The sequence below is a fragment of the Arctopsyche grandis genome, chromosome 5 (genome assembly GCF_051622035.1).
Source record: "Arctopsyche grandis isolate Sample6627 chromosome 5, ASM5162203v2, whole genome shotgun sequence".
Lineage (NCBI taxonomy): Eukaryota > Metazoa > Arthropoda > Insecta > Trichoptera > Hydropsychidae > Arctopsyche > Arctopsyche grandis.
In genome coordinates, this window is record NC_135359.1 from 26,799,873 (window position 1) to 26,820,094 (window position 20,222).

At 30.8% G+C, this 20,222-nt stretch overlaps 1 protein-coding gene across 1 annotated transcript in view; it reads right to left on the minus strand.

Annotated features, from left to right (window-relative positions):
* LOC143911804 (CD151 antigen-like) overlaps positions 1-20,222 on the minus strand; it is a 203,689-nt gene that overhangs the window by 180,261 nt on the left and 3,206 nt on the right. The window contains exon 2 of the mRNA XM_077430853.1: positions 5,583-5,628. The gene's annotated coding sequence lies outside the window, so the exon portion shown is untranslated. The remainder of the gene's footprint in view (positions 1-5,582; positions 5,629-20,222) is intronic.

Genomic DNA, 20,222 nt, shown 5'->3' on the forward strand with positions numbered 1-20,222 from the left:
GGCCGCACCGTGCAACTTTGTCGGCCGACTTGTTGCGCGACACGAAAAAATGTATGAAAATGTGCGCGACAAATAAGTTGACGAGTGTGGCATGTCCCATCTACCTGCATGCATTAGTCTGGTCGCCCTCAACCAAGTTGTTCACGTGTTGAGCGGTGCGGCCCGGCCCTAAGTCAATACATAAAGAATACAAATATAAATGTTGAGCTTGATACGTTCAGGAATGTGGAAAGAATCGTGGTCACAACATTTTTGACTTTTCTAAGAGGAAAAAATCCCACGGTTTTTGAATTTAGTAATTTTTTTTTCATCACATTGATACAAGAATTATAAGTGAAGAGCTCCCATGTTTAAAAGGTAGAAAAAAATAGTGGAAGAAAAATCGAATAAGAGTAAACTGCTACTTCCTGTTGATGGATGCTTATCAAATTTTATAAATAACTTGGTATCACGCTTAAACTTTTACAATTTCAGTTTAATAAAAGGTGTCTGACAAAAACATAAAAAACTTCGATTCTCTAGAGTAAAAGAACTACTTCCGGTTCAGGTAAAAATATTATTATATTGGGGTATAAAACTTAAACTAATAATTTCTATTAGGTACATGTAAAAAATTTCAGCTAGCGGCTTGGGAGATAATTGAATTCAAAAACTAAAAAAAAGGAGGACACCTAGAAGGGGAGGTACCATTTCCGGTCAACTTAAAAATTTGAAAAAAATTTACGTTGTATTGATAAGAATTTCAGTTACCGATACTAAGTTTCAGTTCGATAGGACTAACGGTGTTCAAATTTTTTTCAAAAAACACATTTTTTCTAGATCATGAAAACGTGATCAGTGATCGATTCTGAGTTCGAATCAGTCAAAATCTTGAGTTCGAATTTTCACATGATCACAAAACTTCATCTATTCTTACTACGTACATACATAGATAAAGTAAAAAGTATGAATGTGTATCACGGGTACTTGTAGTGAGAAGAATAATAATTGAATTCAAATTGTGTTATAGAATTTAAATAGAGTGTAGTAAAATGTAAAGTGAGAACTTGATCTAGAGTAGAGTATAAAAGCTTACACTAATAGCGAGCTTGATACAGTTTGTTTGCTACACTTAGCTTTTATGTTTTGTTGTACATGTAATATACACGGAAATGTTCTTTTAATGTTACGAAATCGCTTTCGTACAAAGTAAAATGCGCACGTAAAAGCTGAAAGCTGGAAAATAAAGGGTTTCTTTTAATTGTTTTGTTTGCAGCGCAAACGCGTATAATTTCGCTTTGTCTATCAAATTCGTGTACTAGAAAGTCAGTAACATATCCCGTATGTAGGTAGGATATTTTTTAAATTTATTTCGACATGATATGGTCATGTCGAGGCATCACGTCGACCACCTACGCACTAGATGGAACTGCCACCTGATGGTCCACGGTCTTTGTCACGATCTTTAGTTACTGGTTTGGTCAAAACTAGAAGGCTTCCACGTACACGTTTTCGTCGAGTCATCGGGACACACTTCATTATTGTATGTAAATGGTCGATATATCTAGTGTATTTATATGTTCTTAGTCTTATACATATCGGAGGCTTCGTAGGTTAATCGTTTCGTTTTTCAAAGTTTAAATTGGTGTTTTTTTACCCGTGGATTTAGTACACATACCGCATTTTAATATATGCACATATGTACAATACAATCAAAATTAACTTAAAAATACTACACTTCTAGAAAAACATTCCGTTAGCTATTACTTACAAATTAGCTAACAGATGGTATGACAGAATTATTAATTATAATAGCGCTGTTCTGTGTGTGTCTGTGTATGTGTGAGATAACGCTCGCTATACAATAATAGTCGTTTCGATTCGACATGCATATGTAAAAACACTTCCAACAAAACGTACGAACATAATGAAAATCAGCAAAAAACTGCTATATATAATATATACTGTTTGCTACCAATGTTTCCTATAAGCTAATAAGTCTCTTAGCATTTATTAAATAAATAAAAAAATAAAAGAAATGTTTTGTTGGTCATGTGTTCAACCCCTTAGCGGTCGAATTTTTTTTAAAAACCTTTTAAATATATCTAATTTAAAACTAAAAACTGTAAAAACTTTCTACTTACCTTATATTATATTAACAATGAAAAACACCGATATAAGAATTAATTAATTAATTAAATAAATTTTCAATAGATGGCGGTAAATTATCAACCAAGCGGAAAGATTGGCTTCGATTAGTATAAATATAAGTTTTTTTCTTTTGTTATTATATGTATATGTACATATCTTCGTATACGTTTTAGCAGTGACGTTCATATGTCGAATCAAAACGACTATTATAGTACGGCGAGCGTTATCTCAGAGAGACAGACAGACATATTATACAATACTGTTATTATTATTATAAATGTACTACGAATTTGCGAGAAACACGTTCAACGTACAATTTAGGATGAATTTGAAAGAAATAAATTTGAAATTATATTCAAATAATGGTGCCAAATGAACATAGGTTGCCATTTTTTTGGAACCGTTTCAACAATGAAATCAGACAATGATTTCAAAACAAACAGATCGACTTGGAGTCACATACATACGTATATCAGTTTGGCTTAGTGGTAGCGTATGTATATATTTGGCACTACTGAGGTCAAAGGTTCGAGTCCTCGCCATCTGCTGGTTAGATTTGGGGGAACTCCAAATCGATCGTTTCTCTATCAGAGTTTGCCAATTTTATCTGATCATTGCTGAAACGGTTCCTGAAAATTGGTATTAGATCTAATCCTGTTGTCACAAAAATCTGCCTGTGTATAATTTGTAATAATTATACACAGTAATCTGAAATCTATAGATATCTCTATAGACATCTCTATAATTTCGTATTTATTATATGTATAAAAATTGTACACAAAAAATCTAAAAATAATCCATGGATGTTTCTATGATTATTATTTCTGATTAATTGTTATATGCTATATATTCTGATTGTATATGTATTACTGTATTTCTGATTGTTTATGTATTCTGTATTTCGTTAACGTACACCCGTCGCATTGGAGCAAATCTGTAATGACGAGTGTATAATGATTTGTAACAATAAAAAAATAAAAATAAAATATCCAAGGTCTGGTCTCTGGACCCATGACCGCTCGGTTAAAAGCATTATATGCTAACCACTGAGTTATGTTTGTTGATTATTGATTTGGCTGGGGCAATTTCTACGGATAATTGAAAAAAAACTTTTTTCGAATAAAAAATGAGGTACAACCGTCTAGAAGAACTTAAGAACTTAATTCAGATGTAGTACAAGATATAATCTCCTGGAGGAGACAGCTGGGTCATCGAGTCTCTGGCCCGAGTGGGATAAGGTAGTATGTACATATATAATTGAAGCGGAAAGAAAGTATATCTCAAATAGGTTTTTAATACACATTTATTCAACGGTTCCGTAATATTGGAGTAAATTCAGTATAGAAAAGGCTTTCCGTTTATGTTAGGTTTTATATACACAACCAATGAGTAGGTAGTAAATGTTAAGCCTAGGTAAAATTTAAAATGTTTGTGTCAATAAAAATAAATTTACATATGAAAAAAATTATTTATTTTCAACGGTAACTAATGAGCGACGCGTAATTAGTCAAACTCTTGTGACTCTAGTTCTAGTACGAGTTCCTACGTTAAAAAAAAAGATTTACGTCAGTAATAAAGTGAAAAGCTTTCCAATATGAGACAATTTGATCGTTAGCGATCAATTTAGACAAATGAGTTTGGCGATTTGCCTCACCGGTGATTAACGAGTGTATCAAGATTAATTAGTTAATTTACCTAATGAAAATTAATCGCCCGACACACGCTCAACCCGGTCGACATTCGGCGACATTATTGCGTAAGGGGATCGTGGCAATTATGAATTGTAATTACGTTTATTGAATTTTGTGAAAATATATCAGTTGTGTGTAGTTTATGTGGGGATATCGCGTGTCCTGATCCGGAGGATAGAGCACCGTGAGAATGTGAAATTTTCCAAGCGAAATTCATTGACGTTAATAAATGCTTCCATTACAATTTCTATTTCTGTTTTACGGTGCATATTTACTCGCCTAAAATTGAGTTCCATCTCCATACCTCTCTGTCTCGAACGGCATTATCATTTGCATGAAATGAAAAATTACTATAATTTTACAAATCCCTACCGTTTCACTCTAAAAAGATATAAGACGAAGGGGATCAATTCCGAACATTTACAAAATCGTGAAAACGTCTTTCTTAAAACATTCTATACAGCAAAATTACATTTATTTAATAAAATAATGATAATCAATATGAACGTTTGTTTATTCGCAAATGTAATTTCTACAATTTTCAATTTCGGGGTACTCTAATTTAGACTGAAAAAAGTTATATTTTTTTCCTTTCTATTCGTCAGAGTAATGCCTAGTATTTGATATATGTACATACATATGACGGGCTGAAAACCAGACTGGTACAAGTGACATTTTTAAAAAAAGCTGGTTTAAGTGCTAAAATAATAGCATTTCATATATTTTATTATTGTCACTTGTACCAGTCTGGTTTTCAGCCCGTCATATAAACATATGTACTAGGCCACGCCTCGAATACTAACCTTTCCAAGCTCCAAGTAATACAAAATAAATCCCTAAAAATAATTTATAATACACCCATATATACTAACTTGAAAAAACTGCATGCCATATATAATATTCCATTTGTTACAGACATTACTAACAAACTAACCAGTAGATTCTATGACAGAATCACTAATAACCATACTAACACACTTGTGAAGAGTCTCGGTGATTCCAACAAAATGTCTATACCCTTCAGGTATAAACACAGATTACCTAAACACAATCTGCTTTAGGTCATCGACTTTAGAGAGTCTTTAATTAATATTATGTATTAAATGTATTATGAGCATTTATAAGAACTGTAAATAGGTTTTTGAGCTCTTTTTCCTATTATGTTGTACATTAACATTAGAATAATATAATACTATGATTACTAACCAAATTAAATGAAATTGTAAAATAGAAAATGTAGATCAGTAGATCAGTAGCTATTAAAATATATATAAGATGTATTGTGAACATAATTTTGTAATAATAAAAAGCATTTAAAAATGAAAAAAATATAGTCTGTGTATTTATTTCAAGTTTTTTATAAATCGTGAAAAAAACAGTACCGATTATGAATATTAGTTAAAATAAATATTCACGGTGAAATATGGCGGAAGTAATTCCACAGAATTGGTATTATTTCTAGAGCGTAAAATATAGACAGATGAAAAACACGCTTATTATTTCGAAATAAAAAAGAAGAAAGAATAATTGTTTTTACAATCCATTTTCAAGATGGGGAGTCGCGAACGTTAAATGGGCAGGGGGTGGTAAGATTAAAAGGTTCGCTTAATATTTTCGTATTGAAAATCCCTTGCGGTATTTGCAAGAATGCTTTTATTAAAATTTCTATGCCGTCTCACGTAATAACCATTGTCGTTTCGTCACGACTCGAATATATTTGAATATATAATACAATTATTCGAGATCTACTTTTTGACTCACCTGAATTGTCGGAGGTGTTTTAGGACGTGTCCATAAAAAGCTTCGCCTGGAACAAAAATGTATAAAACATATGTTAAGGTTTTGTAAGCGTATATTCAACGAAAATCGGTTTGAGTTGTATACTATAATATAGTTTTACAATACTTATTATGAATAATCAAATCTTTTGAGATGCCGTTTATGTATCTTTATTGGATTACTGAGTACATATGTAGTACTCGGCAATGTGAACTTGTACACTATACAGTTCACAAAGTGAATAGGATCAAAAGTCATACACTATTAAGAAATGCCACGTATCAAGTAACATTGTGTAATTTCTGGTATATACATATGTATGCATATGTTTGTTTTGAAATTGCAAAAGCTTTAATTTAACAAATGGCGATTAAGTTTAAGGTTACAAAAAAGTGATGTAGTGAAGAAGTCGCAACGTTCTCGATGTAATAAAGGTAATAAATATAGTTTTACGAAGAGTCGTTACCCTCAACTGGGTTTTCCAACCTTCTCGTAATAAATTCAAGCACACTTCACCGGTTTGAAAAAATGAGTAGACGAAAAACTTGGAAATGAGAAGAGTTTTCATGGGTGAATGTGCTAAATTGATAGTGGTGTCTGTGAGAAAGTGTAACTTGAATGAGATAAATCATGAGAAAGGAGGAGATCGTAAACTTCTGCAAGGATAAACGGTTCTGTGTAGTCAAGGAAGCAAAAAAAGCAACAGACATTGAATTAATTCGCGTTTCCCTAAAAGTGGTTTATTGTATTTATTTATTTGCCACTAAGCTTTGGGAGCTTTTACTAAAAGGAATTTTTTTAATTACAGTTTCCGAGCGGTGACAAAATTAAAGATTTTCTTTGCTTCCATATTTCCGTGTCTCGCTTTACATTAATTACGAAACTCGAATAATAAAGGCTCGGCATGAGATCGGAAAAGAAAAAAAAAACGAACAAAAGCCACAAAAATCATTAATTAAAAACACCGCCGATATTTTATGTATAATAATACTTATGTATGTATATAAAAAGTGATTTAAAGAATGAATAATAAAGTGATGAATTGAAGAATGAGTTGAAATCCATACAAAAAGAGATTTAAATCGTTTCTCATATGTCAAAGCACGTATCTGTGGAAGTCAAATTGGTTGAGCTATTTTCGAGAATGTTCACATACATACATATGTATGTAGATAAGTATTTTAAAACAAATGTATAATACATATGTCATATAAAAAGACTGACAATTGTAAAGAATAAGAAAGAAAATCTATGAACTTTGATATATGAAGAACGTTAAATTTTATATGATTTTCGAAAAACATTATATTTTACAAGATCTTTGAAAAAAAATCTTACCACTCGAAGAATTTAAGTACACACGATAAAAGCTAATTGCGTCCACAAAAATGTCGTCTTTTCTCTACAAAATAAAAAAGTAAAAACACGCTTAAGTGTAACGTTTGCAATTCGTATTATACACGATCCGTTAAACAATGGAAATTTTGCGAAAGGTTCTTTGCGGTCAAAGTTACAGCACAAAAGATTCAAAAAATCACGATGGGGTTAGCTTTGAAGACAACGATTCGACGATAATAATATATAAATCGTATGTTCGAATATATTTTTCCGAAGTAATGTTATTAGATTTTTTCCAATAATGCTAATAGTCACGGGGTACGACGTCGACGTTCTATTTTCAGTGTATTATGAAATCGGTTTGCTTTGGTCAGCTATTTTATCTAGGCAAAATGAATTTTTTTTATTATAAGCAAAATCTATACAATTCGTATCCATTTATGGGGCTATTCGCGATACTATCGAGAGAAAAACAGATTAAATGCGCGAACAAACAAAAAATAAAATTGTATATACACACATACATACATACATACACGACAAATTATGTTTTTCCACCCTTAGGGTAATGCGAGTCCGGGATTCATTCTCGGAGTCATAAAATAAATAAATGACACGAAGTCATAATGATATTTTTTGCGTCTTGCTAAGATGGAAACGAACCGGAAAATCCCGTCGAGTAGAATAAATAAATAGTGAGTATTAAACGAAAAGGGTGTTTGTTATTCCAAATATACAACTCCCATTTTATGTAATCGTAAATACAAAATCTGCCGAATGACCTACACCCATTTATTAAATGTGTACTCACTGTGAAAACTATTAGTTATATTATTTCCTTATAAACATTTCTCTCATAAATGTGTTTGTATGTATATGTTTATTGTATCCACGTCAACAAGTCTTTAACACGTCAACAACTTTTTAAATATTGAAATAAATCAGATGGATTGAATATGAAAATTACTATTCTTCATGATTGTGCGACACAATCTGCTTTAGATCGTCGATTTTAAGAGTCAATAGTTTAAATAAAACGTATATAATATACATATAATGAATTTTTATAAGAATTGTCAATAAGGGCTTTTTGAGCTTTTTTTGAGATTTTTGAGATTTTGAGCTTTTTTCCCTACTATGTTGTACTCTAACATTGAAATATGATATTACCGTAAATTATAACAACAACAAGAAATTGTTAATATAGAAAATGATCACTAGATCAGATACTATTATAATAGTTCTAGATACGTATGATGTATTGTGAGTAATAAAGAATTTTTTCAAAATCAAAATCAAATCATGATTGTACTTCAGCTAACTTAATATTGTATTTCCAATTGTAATATTTATTTCTCACTATTTTTAGTAGTGTTTTACTCTTCAGCATTTCAACAAATAGTTTTGGAAAGGATTTGATACATTGTAATTACATATTAAAGTTAAGACATAAGATAATATGCAAATAGTAATTAATAAAATCATAATTGAATTTATCCAAATTTGGACTTTGGTTTCATTTTTGGACTATTCCAGCCATTTAAATCCCACAGTACTTTTGCTTTTCTTTTCAATTAATTTGTAAGAAGTCATCTGGAGTTTGCTAGTATTGTTTGTAATCCTTTCTATCGCGTAATGTTAATAATAAAAAATTCCATTCCTAATGTACATATGTAGTTCCAGATTTATTCACAATGATCGTTTTGTTTCCTTACAATCTAGTTTTTGAATTATATAATTAACTGTCCTTATTTTTTAAGTAAGATCCTATTCCAATGTCCAAGCAGTAATCCTTCATTATTTCACATTAATCCCTGTTCCACCAACTATTCTTGTTATTCCTTTTTATATGTGTAGATCTTGCTCTTCTATTAACAATATTCCCCCATATTGATCCTTTTTGTTGGTCCGTTTCATGCTTTAAAAAGTACATATGTTTATTCCATGTCTACCATTAAGCAATGCTTTTCTTCTTTGTTTTTTTTTAGGTTTTAGAAAAATCTTTGGTGTCAATATCACATATATATTATATTATAGTGTAATGCTGTTTGTTTCCGTTTTTAAAATAATAATAAATAATAAATAGCATAACATCGATAACGAAAAAGTTTCTAAAAATAAATTACAATGAAATAAAATAAAAACGGTGGTAGTAATTGAATGGTGGTAGTTTTAGGATATACATATGTATATGTTATACATATGTGATACTAAGAATAATGACCAAATAATAAAAATTTAAAGCAATAAAAGTAACAAAAAATTGATAAATATGAGAGGGAATATTAAGAGAAGAGCACGATGTATATATAAAGGAATAACAAGAATAGTTAGGCGAAAAGAGATTTATGTGAAATAATGAAGGATTACGGAGGGATCTGATAGATAAATGAGATAAATAAAAACTACTCAACTATTGCGCTAAAAAGAATTACATGGAACTCAATGGAATGTGTGATTTATGTATAGTATTGATTGTAAATAATTTCAAAATGACACAAAGTTATAAAAGCTATTATAAGATGTTAATATAAAGGAACAAAAATATAATAATGGACGATCGAAACTTATAATTCCAATCCGACTGATCAATTTCCGAGTAATGGAAAACGCGTGTCGGACCGGAACGCACGTCCAATTTTCCCCGGGAAATTTTTCGATACAATTCCTTTATAAAGAACACGTCGCGCTTTTCCTGCGAGATATACAGCCTTCGGACCATTTATAACCGAGTTTTAAGACGCTAATATACGCCGTGCCCGGAAAATATAATGTCTTCCACGGTTTGTCATTGAAATATGACGGTTGCGCGTCGACCCCTCAACCCCGATCGCTTTTGAGCTGAAATACTCGAAAAATGGACAAATTCTAGACCTAGGCATTTTCATTTCCACCTCTCCCCTCCCACCATATTTTTGTATTTATTATTTATTTCGTTTTATTTTTTCGACGTGTAATAATGGGGTGACGTCGTCGTATTGTTGAGGCACGCGCGTGACAACGGCACGCATTGTGCTCTGAGACATGAGAACGACGAAAAAATGTGCTCCATGGTCCTTTGAAGAGTTTTCGTGAGTGTCCTTTGTTGCCGAGCGACAACTAAAATAAGAAATTTTTAGCCTATATCAGTTTATCGCGTGTGTGCCTATCCGTATCGAACAACAGTTCACTTTAGTAATTAATTTAATTAAGCTAAATTTTGCTAAGTGAAACACAACATATGTTACAATCGTACTATGTACATTTAAAACGTTTTTGAATCGATTCTTTTCTATACTTCAGCATTTACATTAAAATAAGAGCAATGTTATGAATATACAATATGAAATATACGTATTTAGTATGGTTGAATTGAATTGAATTAAGAGCATTCATATTAAATTTTACGAACAATATAAAGCTGGTTATACTCAAAAATCATACGACTAAAAGTGATGATTGATTCAACACTCAATTGAGAAATCATTCAAGTATAAAAACAATTACATACAAAAGAAAGGTATTTTTTAATTAAAAAATATGCATATAATATGACCATTTTTCTATAACTAAGCTCTGTAACAAGGGATGAAATGTATGAAGTTTATAATCCTGGGATTAGTTGAATGTTAATTTTTCAGTCTCTAGTTTTTTCGATGACGTTTTATTAAAAAATTTTATTTAATAATTTCTGAAAATGTAACAGATTTTCAGCGTTTTCACAATATATGTACATATGATATCCATAGCTTATTAAATATTACTCACCTATTATTAAACAATTGAATATTGTTTAGTATTAAGATTAAACAATTGAAATATATTCTTAGCTTACATTTTTATATAAAACATATTTCCACAAATACTTAAATCGTTTTTATATAAAATATTTATCATAAAATCAGTGGGATCTTTCTTTTGTAATGTAAAAATGCACAGGAAAAATTTGATTAAAATTTTTAATTTAAAACGTAATTTGTTTAAAAATTAAGATAAATATTATATAATACATGAAATAGAACCTCGGAAGGTATTGTAACATAAAAGTTCAATTGAAAAATATAGATCAAAGAAAGTCAAATACATAAATCTTTTAATACAACACAGCGCGAGCCGTCTGATTCAACATGCCTTTATATTACATATGTATTTAGATAGCTCCTTTGTACCTATATTATCATATTATATTAAATGAGTGACTCGAGAATGTTTGAATAATTATCAATTTTAAATAAAATGATGATTTTGATGCCATTTTCAAGCTCAAAAATTTATTTAAATAGATCACAACTTTGAAAATACTCTTTTAGGGGGTTAAACTACCAAACTTCCAACGTGGTATGCACAAGTGTAAATAAAAACCTATAATCGCACACAGAATAAAATTATGATTGAATATATGTATGTGTGTAAAAGCGGCTTAAGAAGCTGTAATATATGTATGATTGAATTCAATGAAATCATACATATATTACAGCTAATAAAGATAACCTATCTGACCTGCCATCGCAGACATACTTGTAATTAGGGAATCCAATCCCGGGACCCAGACGTTTTTCGATACCTATGAATCCCTGGATTAGTACATGTAAGCCCGAAAAACTCGGGATTGAAATTGAGAAAATTCGTGGCAATATTTCAAATCGCCCACTAAAAATTATGCCAATTTGTAAAAATAAGTTAGAAACGTGCAGGGAAAAGAACATTTACTTATATTATACTGTAAAAGTAGGTGGAATAGTTTATAATATGCTGGAGCCATTTTTATTTTTACATTCCAGTAAAAGAAAACGCTAGTAGACTTTTTTTTTTAAATTTCGTGACATTTCGTAAAAGTGCCCTGTAACAATAGCTGAAATTTTGGAAGTTTTGAAACCCTTCAAATCAGCACGTTTGGCACGATGGACTCATTCATAGGAAAAAGAGCTCAAAAACCTATTTACAATTCTTATAAATGCTCATAATACATCAAATACTATTAATTAATAATAATATTAATAATAATAATATTAATTAAAGACTCTCTGAAGTCGATGACCTAAAGCAGATTGTGTTTAGGTAATCTGTGTTTATACATGAAGGGTACAGACATTTTGTTGTAATCACCGAGACTCTTCACAAGTGAGTTTATTAGTAATGTCTGTAATAAACGGAATATTATTTGTGGCATGCAGTTTTTTCAAGTTAGTATATATGGGTGTATTATAAATTACTTTTAGGAATTTATGTTGTATTATTTGGAGCTTGGAAAGGTTAGTATTCGAGGCGTTATTCCATACAGGTGAAGCATAGGTTAATAATGGTAATATGAGCGCGCGATATAATTTTAATTTATTTTGAGTTGATAAAGAACTATGACGATTAAATATTGGGTATATTGAGGATATACCCCGCATCGCCTTGCATTTCGCTCCCTCAATGTGAGGTGCCCATCTCATTCTTTAACCGAACGTTACTCCTAAATATTTTATTACTGATATATTAAATTGAATGTCTATTTGTCTGTTTGTCTTACGATGGAACTTTCAGGATTTGTTGTATGCATGTCCGGGAAGCTTACTGTGAAAAAAACGAGAAAAAATCTCTTAATGTTTGTAATTACGATTTTGTCCGACGCAAAAGTTTGAAGTGCCATTGTGTAGTCAAGGAAATGTGTTCGTTGGTAACCACGTTACCAGTTGGTTTATGACGACACGGCGTTGAAGAGACGTTAGTAGACCTCCAACCATCACTTGAAACGGGAACGGGAAAGGGAATTGCATGCCTTATTCTGGCATTGCAACGCATGTCGGGTTCAGTTAGTATAATATAATTTTTGAAAATAAACGAATTGCAATAAAACTTGTATGCCTTCGGCTTCCTTTGCCGAACGATGTTTTATCTTCCAAATATTTTTATCATAATATGTAGACCACGTTCACGTATTGCGTTATCGATACTTCCGCAAACGGAGTGGTCAGCCTACGGGAATTGTTTTACTTTCGAAGATCAACTCATTAGGTTGCTCGAAGGCACTTATCGAAGGTCTTTCTAACTACGCATCCGAGAGTGCTAGTGACCTGCGTGGGAGGACCAAAGGGCTAGGTCCCTTCTCACACTATTGCCTGTCTCCCACTGACACGGTTGCCTCTCTCCGTCCACATAACAAATGTTATAAAGCTAAATCCGAATACAAATGTATACAAAACATCGCAGCGACTCTTCGTCGACTCTGACTTAACGACTATTCAAGCCTTCGTGATTGATGGACTGAAGATCAGCAATCAAGGTGTTCGCGTATATGAATGATTGACTGTTTACGACGCGTCATTTTAACACTAGAATGAGACAAGTACACAATATCGTTTTAAAATTTTGATATATTGAATTCATTCAGAATTATTTGATGTATGCATAAGTATGTTCATTGGAAATCTAGTAAAAATGTTTACTGGTCTAGTGATTATCAATGATATTTTACACATTTTTTACTTTATCTATGTACATAGTAACAATAGATGAAGTTTTATGATCATGCGAAAATTCGAACTCGAGATTTTGACTGATTCCTGATCACGTTTTCATGATCTAGAAAAAATGAGTGTGTGTCTGTGTATTTTGGGGATTTTTTGAACACCGTTAGTCCTATCGAACTGAAACTTAGTATTGGTAACTGAAATTCTTATCGATATGACATACATTTTTAAGTTGACCGAAAATGGAACCTCCCGTTATAGGTGTCCTCTTTGTTTTAAGTTTTTGAATTCAATTATCTCCCAAACCGCTAACTAAATCGGACTGAAATTTTTTTACATGTAATAGAAATTATAAATTTTATAACCTAATATTTTTTGAATATTTTTACCTGAACCGGAAGTAGTACTTGTACTCTAGAGAATCGAGGTATTTTATGTGTTTCTCAGAAACCTTTTGGTTTATTGAACTGAAATTTGATATCTAGAAGTTTCAGCTTAATACCAAGTTATGTATAAAATTGGTAACCATTCGCCAACCGGAAGTGACAGTTTATTTTCTAATTGTTTGTGTTTATAACGAAGGCATGTACATATATCTATCTCACTTTAATGTCAGAGCTAAAAACTTACATAATAGGAGAACAATATTTTTCCACTAATGAGGATTTCTCGTTAAACTAAAAATACCAGATTTGCTTTTTACAAAGATCCATATACATATTTCACCGTTGTCAATATTGTATTGTACATTTACTTTGTGAACATCAAGAGAATTAGCAACATTTTCATTTATTACGTTTATTTACTAGACTTCATACAATTATTATTTACATATACACTGACATTAAAATAATATAATACTATAAACATTAACAAGAAAAATAATGTATAAAATAAACGATGATCCCTGGTTAATTGATATTAAAATAAACCTGAAATGTATTGTGAAATTCTAAATTTCATACATTTTCGCATGACTAATTCGCATAATAATTTATATTGACTGTAAATCATAAGACCATAAGAAACATTATTTGTACAGAGCATCATTATTCTTCTCTTCAATGATATAAGTATTATTACTGAGTGAAAAACAGTTTCGTATTTATTTTGTGTCGTGTCTAGAGCTAACATAAAGGTTGAATATTATAGCATGTATAACAATTATATACAAAAACATGGGTTTTTCCAAACTATCGGTCGATAATTTATAATGTGTCTTTTGATGCATCTGTTGCTTAAGCATTTATATTACAAAACGGTCATAAATATGCACAAGTTCAAAATATAATAATTTTCTGTGAGTATTTTGTATAAATCACGCGTGTCTCGATTGTAACGAGACCTCAAAGGTCAGCTCGTATCGCATGGAGTGATTATTCGAAAGGTCAATTTCAAAATAATGATAAATAATGCAGTAGTAAACTCATAACCAATATTTAGAGTAGATATGTATACTTAGTAGTGGCTTAATCACGCTTTGATCTACTTTATTCATAATTTGGGTCGACTGTGGCATAAAAATACTAAAAAAAGTAACAATTCAAATTCTTATCGAAATTGTTGCAAAGCTAAGAATAGAAAATGGCTTTCACAAGGGAAAATTTCATATACGTATATTTCGAAGTAGAATGATTCTAATCAACTGCTAGATGTTTGAATTGAAAATAATAAGCATATATTTTTAAATGGTTAACTTTTTCATATGGTAATGTCAAGGTTGGTACTATCTGATTAATGACATTTTATTTTTAAATGAATTAGTCAGTAAGCACTGGTATTTAATTTGTTTTATATAAGTTATGTCACGCTATTCAATGCCACCATTATCAGTCGGAAAATTTTTATTCAAATGTAATGCAAATCATATGTGATACATTTGCGTGAATACAAAGAAACTATTGCGTTGTTTATACGTACATAAAATATGAATAGATAAATAAATGCATACATAAACCGATTATGTTTAATCTGAGTGTAATGCAAATTGTTTATTTCAAGGTTACAGAAGCACAAATCGATTTTTATAATTATCATAAAAGATGGAAAATTCATAGGAAGAAGCGGCAATAACTTGAAATTCAAATCGGAATAAATTTACCAAATTGTCTTTCGTAATGTTCGTTTCCATTGGGAGTGTGGTCGATGGGATGCTAGTCTACTTTTCACCTTGCTCCGGAAAATACCATCGTTTATTCACCTCCTCCCCCTTCTCTACTTCGTGATAATATTATTTTATAACCCATGAATGTTTAACGGCATCAATAGACCAACGCAATGGTCGGAGAACACTCGCTAAAAAGTCGATAATAACACAATGGCGCCTCAAAAATGGATCTCGCAGACCACTTTTGCATATCGGCGATGAATATTCAACACCTCGGGCAAAGATAATTTGGCATCGTTGGACTTGTTTGTTATGACCGGAAAACTCGTGGCGACACGGTTAATTGATTGGCGCTTTTGACGTCGCTCGTTTTAACATTTTGTCATATTTCAAGCGTGAAAAGGTCGCGAACATCAAATGGAACGCTTAAATTATTATTCGGGAACGGTTTTCAATTCAAAACTCTTTCAAATTGTATTAATTTATGCAATATGGATGAACTGCCTGTCAAACGCGAATGGAAACTGAAGAGTCAATAGGTTTATTCCATTGAGTTTTACTACCTTTAATCTGCTCGTTCATAAATAGGTATATTCATAAAGTGGGCATTCACATAGAAATTTATCGACAGACAAGTCTCTCGCAAGGTCAAATGCCTTTTAAAACATTATATTTTTAATATAATATTATATTGAATATAATATTTAATGTACATAATATAGTATTCTATGTATAATATAATGCTTGTTTTAGTTAGTCGCTAACACAGACGTTATAAGAGGCTCTTTTCATGAAAGAAAAAATCTTTTACTGAACGTACATAGTTCGTTAGTTCGTAGAACTATCGTTACAAATTATATTTACAAATACTTGTCCATACATATGCATATTTACAAAATATCATAAAGTCCATTGTTAAAAAAAGGATGTGATTATATCGTGAACATTATTTAGTAAATATAAAATATTCTTTTAAAACAGTGACATATATGTATTTATTTATTTATTTTATTTTACGGTCAAGAAAAAATTGACCATTTTACATGTTGGAAATAGAGAAAGAAAAAGAAAAAAAAAATTAAAATGAAATATAAAAGAAAAATACACATACATTCATATACTACAAAATAAATTACATTATATTAAAAAAATATTTAAATAAAATAGATTTCATGTTATATTTACTAACAATGAATAAATCGATGTATGTACAAATAGGATCACCTGACTGGTTTTATTTTATTTTTTTTTATCTTATTACCTTATCTGTTGTTAAACAAGTTACAATGAGCAACAAAAAATGTGTTTTTTAGTTACGGGAGCGAATACTGATCAATCTTTACGAAGTTTGTCCCACATGATTTGAATATGATAATGATTTTTATTGGTTTGCTCTTGTTTATGAGATATGAACATTTAAAAAGTGCGCTTTTTGGCTTTTGCAGTCTTTAACTCAAAATCTAATATAGTTGTGCCAAAAGAGCGTACTGAAATCAATGGTCAAATGTTTTTTCTATTGATTGTGATTGAAGGATTAGCCTAGAACATCTCATAATGTAATTTAAAATCATATACCGCTCGAATTAGTATGTTTAGGTAAAAAATAATTAAATAAAAAAAACTAAACATTGTAAACGTAGTTAAATATGAAACTGGCTCAATTGACACATATGTACATATGTAGTATCACGGAAAAAAGTATATTTTTGAATTTTAAAAATCACTGGATATTTTATTATTGGTATTTAAAACCAAAAAAAAAATCGCAATCAAAATAAAAAAAAACATCTGACTTTTGATTCCAATACTCACTTTTGCTAAATAATACTATTTTTTTAAACGAGAGCGAACTAACAAAATTATCGTCATATTCTAATTTAGTGAGCGTAACTTATTAAAGTTTGATTAGTCTCCGCTCTGGTAATATATTTTGCTATTTTCACTGAGAAACAGTTAAGATTTGTAATTTATTCGGCTGATTTGTAATTTATTACAAATGTATTATATTATGCGTATCTATGTACTAGTTAATAATATTCATCTTTAGGTATTAATAATAAAATATGAAAATGACTGTTTAAATTTAATACTGACATAAAATCTTTAACGGGAAGCCGTGATCTTTGATGCGATATAAATAAATAATAAACAACTTCTTCATCTTCGTTCTTTAAATGAAAGCCTTTTTGAATCATTAAACGGAAACACGATATTTTGACGCTCAGCACGAACAATATACATACAAAAGCTTTATGTTTATAAAATGTTTCATATTCAGATTGAAACCTTATCTTACATACACAGGTAAGTATATAAAGAATTTAATATCAACTATAATTTACAAAGTATACAAATGACTGCGAGTTTTGTCGCTTATTTGTTTTAATTACATATGAAAACTTATAAGCGCTGAATATTTATGCATATATTTCTCAACTTTCTTCTAACAATAAGTTACCGTCTTAAAAGTTATATAGATATTTAATGTACCTACATATGTATATAATACAAATAATACAGGCTGATCGTAAAGCGCGGAGGTTATACGTTAGCATTGTAATAAAACGGTGCGATGTTAAATATTAGCAATAAAAAGCTTGTAATAGTGTTAAAATTTAGTGGGATTTTGACACCTCCCACGTATTTTCTTTTTGTATACTTATATATTTTACGGCTTAGTACCTCCGCGGAATATAAACCAACCCCCAAAGGTGCCAGGGGTCGTAAAACCAACGATCTTCAACGGATTCGTACACAAAAAATCGCCCGACATAATACAACCCTCTCGTATGCTTGTTATTACGATGTATCGCCGTTGTAACGAATTTCTTTTATTTATTAAAAATATAAATGCAATGATTCCGATATATAAATGACTGGTTTAAATTATTCGCATACGAAATATCAAGAGATGATTTTTGCAATAGAGGCGAAATTCAACCTTGAGATTTTGACTGATTTGTATTCAATATCGATCACATTTCACGCTCTCATTGTTGTAAAAAAATTACATATGGTGTCTTTATATTTTGTAGATAATTTGAACACCCTTGAAACTTTGAATCAGTTAATGAAATGCTAATCATTAGTTGAAATATTTTTATTTTTATTTTTAAGTCGACCGAAAGGGGTGTTTTTCTTATATTTTTAAATTTTTAATGCATATCTAATATAAAGGACATCACCATTTACCTTATAGTGAAGCTGTATTGTTTTGGGAAAGGATTTTTATCTTCAATAGTTTCCTTAGTTTCCGTTGTCCATTGATTGGAGCGGGAAGATTGGAATATTATTTTGATAGTTATGCGAATTTTGTATGGGATTGTCTCAACAATTATTGTTATATAAATCAGGCAAACTTTTAATAGGCTACCAAATTGTAATCATCAACAAAATCAAATCAATTTTTCGATTTTGATCGGCATTTGAACCCAGGTGATCAAACTTAATCAGTGAGCTATGATGCGGCTGCATATACATATTCGAGGAACAAATAATAAAACTAAATAAAAGTTATTTAGTAAATATTTAAAATATAATCTTATACATGTATACTTGTAATCGTTTCCAAAGACAATAGGTGAATTTTACGACTATTATTAAACGACTATGCGGGTCAAAACACGACGCTTTTCACGGGGGAAAATAAACGTTCCTATTGAAATACTTTGTTTGTATTGTTAATTTGGACCCACATTGTATTCAAAGTGCTCAATTTGAAACCGATAATAATGCTTTATATGTTTTTGATTTGATTCTATTCAATCGTATACAAATTTTCAATACTTCACGATTGAACGATTAAAGTTTGTTTAGTGGTAATTAAATGCTATTCGTTTTTTTTCTTCATTGTGAACAGATCATCTTTTACTCGGAAAAGTAACAAGCGGTTAGGTGAATAATCGCATAGTTATGTATGTATTCTTCCGTGACGCAATACTCGCTCTTAACACAAAAAGACTATTTATTTAGTTTGACGGAAAAAATACACCCGGCGATGAGTATGGAAGGCTTTCGCGGGAAATTCCTCAGCGAACGACTTTCCGAAAAAGGACAATGAGTGTACGAAACTCGTATGCTTATATGTACATACATATTATTGTGAAAAAGTCGTGCGCGAAAATAAAACCGGAGGCACGCGATAAAATGAAAGTGGTCTGTAAAAGGAGACTGAGTTATATTTCACGGGAATATCCAGGCATTTATCATTTCGATATGAAAATGAAAAAAGGTGATTTCGGAGACCTTGAGACAGACTATCGTAATAGTAGTGTTAAGGTGAAATTGCGACATTATTGCGTTGTCTAGAACTTAACCCGCATTTAGAACGCGTTGACGTCTTTATCACTTCGTAATAGTCTTGAATATATTAAGTGCAAGTGCAAGCGCATACGCTTGCCAACTTTTTGAGATTTTGAAAGTTTTAAGACAGAAAAATAACATTTTCGAAAATAGAACTTTTCAATTTATTCCTAACTTTTCGGCCACTGTCTATTGTATATTAGACTTTAGTTTATATCAGGTAGAAGTAAGACAATAAGTTTTCAATCTTTATAACAAAGCAGTAACCAAAATATCTATTAAATTGCATATACCGTGTGTACTATGTCATTTGAATTTGTCTTTTCATGACTTCATAGCTCAATAAAAACCAGGGCTATGGAGTCGGTTCAAAATTTACCGACTCCAACTCCAACTTTATGATTCAACTCCGACTCCGACCCCAAATTGAACGATTTTAGG